Source organism: Canis lupus, chromosome 25 (genome assembly GCF_003254725.2).
Source record: "Canis lupus dingo isolate Sandy chromosome 25, ASM325472v2, whole genome shotgun sequence".
NCBI classification, from domain to species: domain Eukaryota; kingdom Metazoa; phylum Chordata; class Mammalia; order Carnivora; family Canidae; genus Canis; species Canis lupus.
In genome coordinates, this window is record NC_064267.1 from 1,496,006 (window position 1) to 1,502,005 (window position 6,000).

Below are 6,000 nucleotides of genomic sequence, written 5' to 3' on the forward strand. Positions count from 1 at the left end.
CTCCCCCCAAAAAAAGGGAAAAAGAAAGCATAAGAAGTACTATAGAAGTGCAGAGGTGGAGAAATGTGCTCCCCGGATACAGAGGGAAGCCTAGAGGAAGACACTCACAAAGTAATTATTGAGCCAAGCCTTAAAGGATGAGAGGAATTTTTCCCAGCAGAGAGAATTTTATCACTTCATGATGAAGTCTGGGAGTAAATACTGGAACTTATTCTTTCCCATTTCCATTTTTTTCTTGTGCCATTCATTACAGTTTTCCACTCTTGAGTCCTCGATGTATGAGTTCCATTTATGAACTTCATCTACAAGCAGGATAACATGGGTACATGAAATCCAACAATATCGCTCTCAGTCACACCCAACAGAAGCATTTCTATTAGAACTTGCAGCTGACAAACTTGTAGGGTGTAGAAAGAGTCCTGTGGTTGGAACTGCTTCTTCCTCCCTCTGTGACTTTGAGCAGGATGAAACTTCTCTGAGTCTTGGCTTCCCCTTCTATACATTGTACATGGAAAAATTTCATCTCTCCTCTCTTGCAGAGCTCCTATGGAAGCTTAAAGGAAAGCATATGAAAATCCATTTTAATCTATGACATGTTCTTCAAATATGGGTATGATCCTGAAGAGTATCCAGCATAGAAATGGACACACAGAAGGTACTCGAGATTTTTAAAAAATAATTTTTTGTTTGTTTTGAATACTTGGAAATTTACAGAAAATTTGCAAAGAGAGTTCAGAGTATTCCCATATATCCTTCACCTGGTTTCAGTTTTCTGCTAATGTTTTCATCTTACATTACTGTGGGACATTTGTTAAAATGAAACCAACATTGACACCTTACTATTAGCTAGACCTCAGATTTATTTGGATTTCTGCTAATGCCCCTTTTCTGTTCAGGATCCCTTCCAGGACACCTTATTGACTTAGTCATGTGCTTCCTTAGTCTCCTCTGGTCTGGCAGTTGCTCAGTCTTCCTTTGTTTTTTAATAAGCTTGGCAGTTTTGAGGACTATTAAACAGGTGTTTTGTAGAATTTCCCCCAGTCTGGGTTGCTCGGTGGTGATGAGACTGGGGTTGTGAGTTTGGGGAAAGAATACAGAGGTGAAGTGCCCTTTACTCACATCATATCTGATATCCAAATGTCACTGGTAACATTCACCGTGGTCACCTGAAGAAAGTGTTGTCAGCTGCCCCTCTCCCACTGTAAATTACTATTTTTCCCATTCCCTACTCTACCTTTGTGAGCCACTGAGTCCAGCCCACCCTCAAGAGAGTAGGGGTCAGGGAGCAAAGTCCACCTCCTGAATCTACATACATCATTTAGAATTCTTGAGGAAACTTCATAGTTTTTGAATCATCAAATAATAGAAATAGTATTAATTGATGTGAGATTCATTTTTTATTCCCTGCATACTTAAGCTCTGGTAAGAATGCTAAGATTAGACTTTAAGCCAACCTGCAGACAATGGGTGAGGGAATGAAGAGTCCCTAAAGACCTACAAAATCCACAAGATAGAAAATGAGCCTCTTTATGCCTGAGAGTTAACTGTAATTGCAGCCACGTCAGCGCCAGGGAGCGGAGCTTCCTAGTGTGGGAAGCCATACTGCGGGTCACCAGCAGATAGCGCTGTTGAATAACAGCCGCGCAGTTTCCTGCTTGCCAGGCTGTACAAGTAGCAGGGTGCTATACTCAACTATTTGAGTTTGCCTCTGGAGAGCTATCTCTAAATTTTAATAATAAAAATAACATTTATTTGGTTTCTGAAAACTGATCAAGATACTGTCTGTGGTTTCTATGGCAATTCTAAAGCCTGAAATCAATTTTTATGGGAACAATCTCTTTATGTGATTGTACTCAGATGTTAGGCTCTATTCTCACAATGGTCAACAATGTGAAGAATTAGGAGCTCCTAGATATTTTTGCAGACTAGTTTGCTTTGTATTTTACCCACAAGGGTCATTAATTGTTATTAGCTATAACTGGTATAAATCAGGAAGGGGTATAACACTTATGAGCTGATGTTTCTTAATAAGGATTTGGGGATGGTCTTGACATGTCTTCCCCATAGAATCCAAATATATATGTTCCCCTAAGCCAGATTGTCAATAGACTCAGATGGGGAGTGAAAAAGGAAAGAAAGAAGGGGGAGGGCATGAAGTAGAATTGGACTTGATTAGAGGAAAGAAAATAGACACAATCTAGCTTTGGGGGGACTTCAGCCTCAGATTTCCTGACTTGAGAGAAAATGTGTATTTCTACGACATCCCCAGTGTTCACTTTTCATTAATGTATTAAGTATCAAAGATGATTTCCACTGGAAAACTTTTTGGGGCTACCATTTTGTAGTATTTTATATCCCATACTGATTGAATTTTATAGTGTATCAAAATTGGGGTACATTTTGACAATTTTATTTATATGAAAAACTTAGTCAAAATCTGTCTTCTTTTTTGAAAGAAAGTATGGAAAACCTAACAGATTGCATATTGAATAATTATGTTTAAAAAGAAATCTCACCTTAACTTTTATACAGCAATCCATCTTAAAAAGACATACCTTTTTTGGTAGGTTTGAATGTGTTGGCTTATTTGTTTCTGAGAGAATTCTAAGACTAGAAAAGAAGTCTCACTAAAATAATGGTTCAATTGCTTCTATGTATTGAGCAGTGACTATGTGCTTGGCACTGTCGTTAAGTACTTTACATATATTATCTCATTTAGTCTTTAGAATAACACTATGGCAAGGTATTATTATTTCCATTTTACAGATAAGCAAATTAAATTTTAGAGAGGCTAAATAACCTACTTATCCAAGATGAGAAAAACCAGTAAGTGGCTGAGCCCAGAATCTGGCTGCTCTAAATCATAACAGGCCTTCCTCCCCATAGGATTTTTTTTTTAAAGATTTTATTTATCTATTTGAGAGAGAGAGAGAAAGAGGGAGCATGAGCAGGGGGAGGGGCTGAAGGAGAGGGAGTGAATCTCAAGCAGACTCCCCACTGAGTGTAGAGCCCAATGCAGGGTTCGATCTCATGAGCCTGAGATCATGACCTAAGTCAAAATCATGAGTTGGACACTTAACTGACTGAGTCACCCAGGCATCTGCCCCATAGGAGGTATTTCTATGGCTAAATCAAATTCAGATCAATCTTACCTTGGTGGCAGCAAGTCATTATGCTGTATCTTATACTTCTATTTATCTTTATTATAAATCAACATTTAATCCAAGATACTCAGAAAATATCTAGAGTAAAACCAAAACCAAACAAAAACAAAAAACAAACAAAAAAACCCCTAATATCTTCATATAAAAGAAGAAAAGCAATTGGATTTAGGTACATTATCCTTCGTTCTGACCCTCAAAAGGGTTTTGGTCTTTGCATGCTCTTTGGCAAATTAATTGTACCCTGAAATTCATCTTAAAAGGGTAGGTCGGGGAGCCTCAGTGTCTCAGGTGGTTAAGCTGCCTTCGGCTGGAATCATGATCTCAGGGTCCTGGGATCGAGGCCTGGTATCAGGTTGAGCTTCCTGTTTAGTAGGAAATCTACTTCTCCCTCTCCCTTGGCCCCTCCCCCCTGACTCATGCTATCATGTTCTCTTGCACTCTCTCAAATAAACAAATAAAACCTTTTTTTATAAAAGGGTGGGTCAGACATTCATTGCAGGTTTGAACATGTTGGATTTTTTGTGACTTAATGAATTATAAGATGGCAGAAGATAAATTCTACAGAATCTGTCTAGGGAAGGGAAATGATTCAAAACTGATGGCTTAGATTAATTTATCACATTGGAAAGCTTGACATCAGGTTGTTCTGACATTACCCAGTACTGGCTAGTGCAACTGAACTGTTTTTAAGGCTTCAGGGTGTTATTTTTTTGTTTGTTTTCAAAGATTTTATTTATTTATTTATTTATTTATTTATTTATTTATTTATTTATTTATTTATGAGAGAGAGAGAGAGAGACAGGCAGAGGAGAAACAGGCTCCATACAGGGAGCCTGACGTGGGATCTCGGGTCTCCAGGATCAGGCCCTGGGCCAAAGGCGGTGCTAAACCACTGAGCCACCGGGGCTGCCCAGGTGTTATTTGTATATAAGTGTAGGAACAAGAAATAGGAAAAAATTAATCCCTAGCAAACGGGTGCCTCTTTCACCTATATACCTCCTGGGGTTTGTTGAATCCTTGAGAAGTTTACCTCATATAGTTTTGGCTAACATGTTACAACAGGGCAATTCCAGATACTGGCCTGATTGGCTACTGATAATCATGTTCTCAGTCTCATTACAAAACCATGCAGGTTTTTTGTTTTGTTTTGTTTTGTTTGTTTGTTTTTGGAGGAGAAAACAATAGGATGATTAGATCCCTTGTTTTACATTGTAACTTGCTTAAGGTCAAGCACAATTTAGCAGCTAAATAGAACCCAGAACTGCATGTTCCTGACTTCAAGCTCCATGTTTAGATCTCCTATTAGAGTTTGTACCTCTCTCTTTTCTGCCTCTTTACAGACTAAAATGAAGGTTAGGAGCATCAGTCAAAACCCAAATGTTTATTCTCTGTCTCTTCTGTTTAACTCAAAGGCTCCTTTGAATAAGAAGACCAAGTCTTTCCCTTCTTTACCACACCATCATTGTTTTCCAAGTGACACTCAGGCTCAAATAAGACTTAGAAGACTTTTGGATCAAAGGAAAGTGGTAAGTGAAGACTTCAAATTTAGCAGTGAGTACATTATCCATAATTTCTGTTTAGGCATGATGGCTATGTAAAAACAATAGCCACCTATGTAAAAACAAAAGAAGAAAAAGAATTGAATTGGCAGGGAGTTTATAGCAAAGATAGAACTTGGGCTTCTCTTAGCCTAATGCCATTTTCAATATACCAGTGACTGAACCAAGTCTGCTCCCATGTTAATGTGTTAGGAGTGGAGATACTGGGATGCTAATCAATTTATTTTTTTTTAAGATTTTATTTATTTATTCGTGAGAGACACACAGAAAGAGGCAGAGACATAGGCAGAGGGAGAAGCAGGCTCCCTGTGGGGAGCCAGATGCAGGACTCAATCCCAGGACCCCAGGGTCATGCCCTGAGCTGAAGGTAGACATTCAACCACTGAGCCACCCAGGTGCCCCAATAGTAATCAATTTCTAACAGAAAAGTCACACAAGGCTGGGCTGTAATCCAAGTCACCCATAAATATCTTTTTTTTTTTAATTTAAATTGAAGTTGCCAACATATGGTATAACACCCAGTGTTCACCTCATCATATGCCCTCCTTAATGCCCATTGCCCAGTTACCCCATTCCTCCACTCACCTCCCCTTCTGCAATTTTCTGTTTGTATCCCAGAGTTAGGAGTCTCTCATGGTTTATTTTCTCTAATTTCTTAAGAAAAACTACTGAAGTTCCAGTCTTTGGTTTGCTTTCTGCCACCAGGAGGCCTTTGGTATAAAGAAATAAACATATAACATTCAGGGAAATCACATTCTAACATAAGCACTACCATTAATTCAAGATCTACTCCTCACTAAAATGAAGTTAATTGGTTCATTTCACCTCAGACAAGTGGTCGGGCGACAGAGAACAACCTTCTTAGGCAAAGGCCTGTCCATGGTTAATGTGCCATGGGTTAATGTGCCATGATGGAACTGATATCTGGGTCATAGTCTAGTCTAGATCCAGACTCTGAATCTGAGTCCAGGTCTTTGACTCCCCATTTAGCATTTTTTATTCAGCTGGATGCTCTGGGTTTTGATTTTATAGAAGCTGGGTCTGATTCATCTTGGAAAAAATACCTTTTTTCTTTTTTTTAAGACAGCAGAGTGGTGTATCTTATATATTCTTTCTTAAACCACTAATGTGGGCTTATTATTTTAATATTTTGGGTCACACCATTTGCTTCAACGTGGATGGAACTGGAGGGTATTATGCTGAGTGAAGTCAGTCAGTCGGTGAAGGACAAACATTATATGTTCTCATTCATTTGGGGAATATAAATAATAGTGAAA

General features: G+C 38.7%; 1 long non-coding RNA gene across 1 annotated transcript in view; it reads left to right on the plus strand.

Annotated features, from left to right (window-relative positions):
- LOC112670082 (uncharacterized) overlaps positions 1-4,712 on the plus strand; it is a 30,010-nt gene extending 25,298 nt beyond the window's left edge. The window contains exons 5-6 of the long non-coding RNA XR_003142748.3: positions 540-655; positions 4,577-4,712. This is a non-coding gene — a long non-coding RNA (uncharacterized LOC112670082). The remainder of the gene's footprint in view (positions 1-539; positions 656-4,576) is intronic.
- The last annotated feature ends 1,288 nt before the right edge of the window (positions 4,713-6,000 follow it).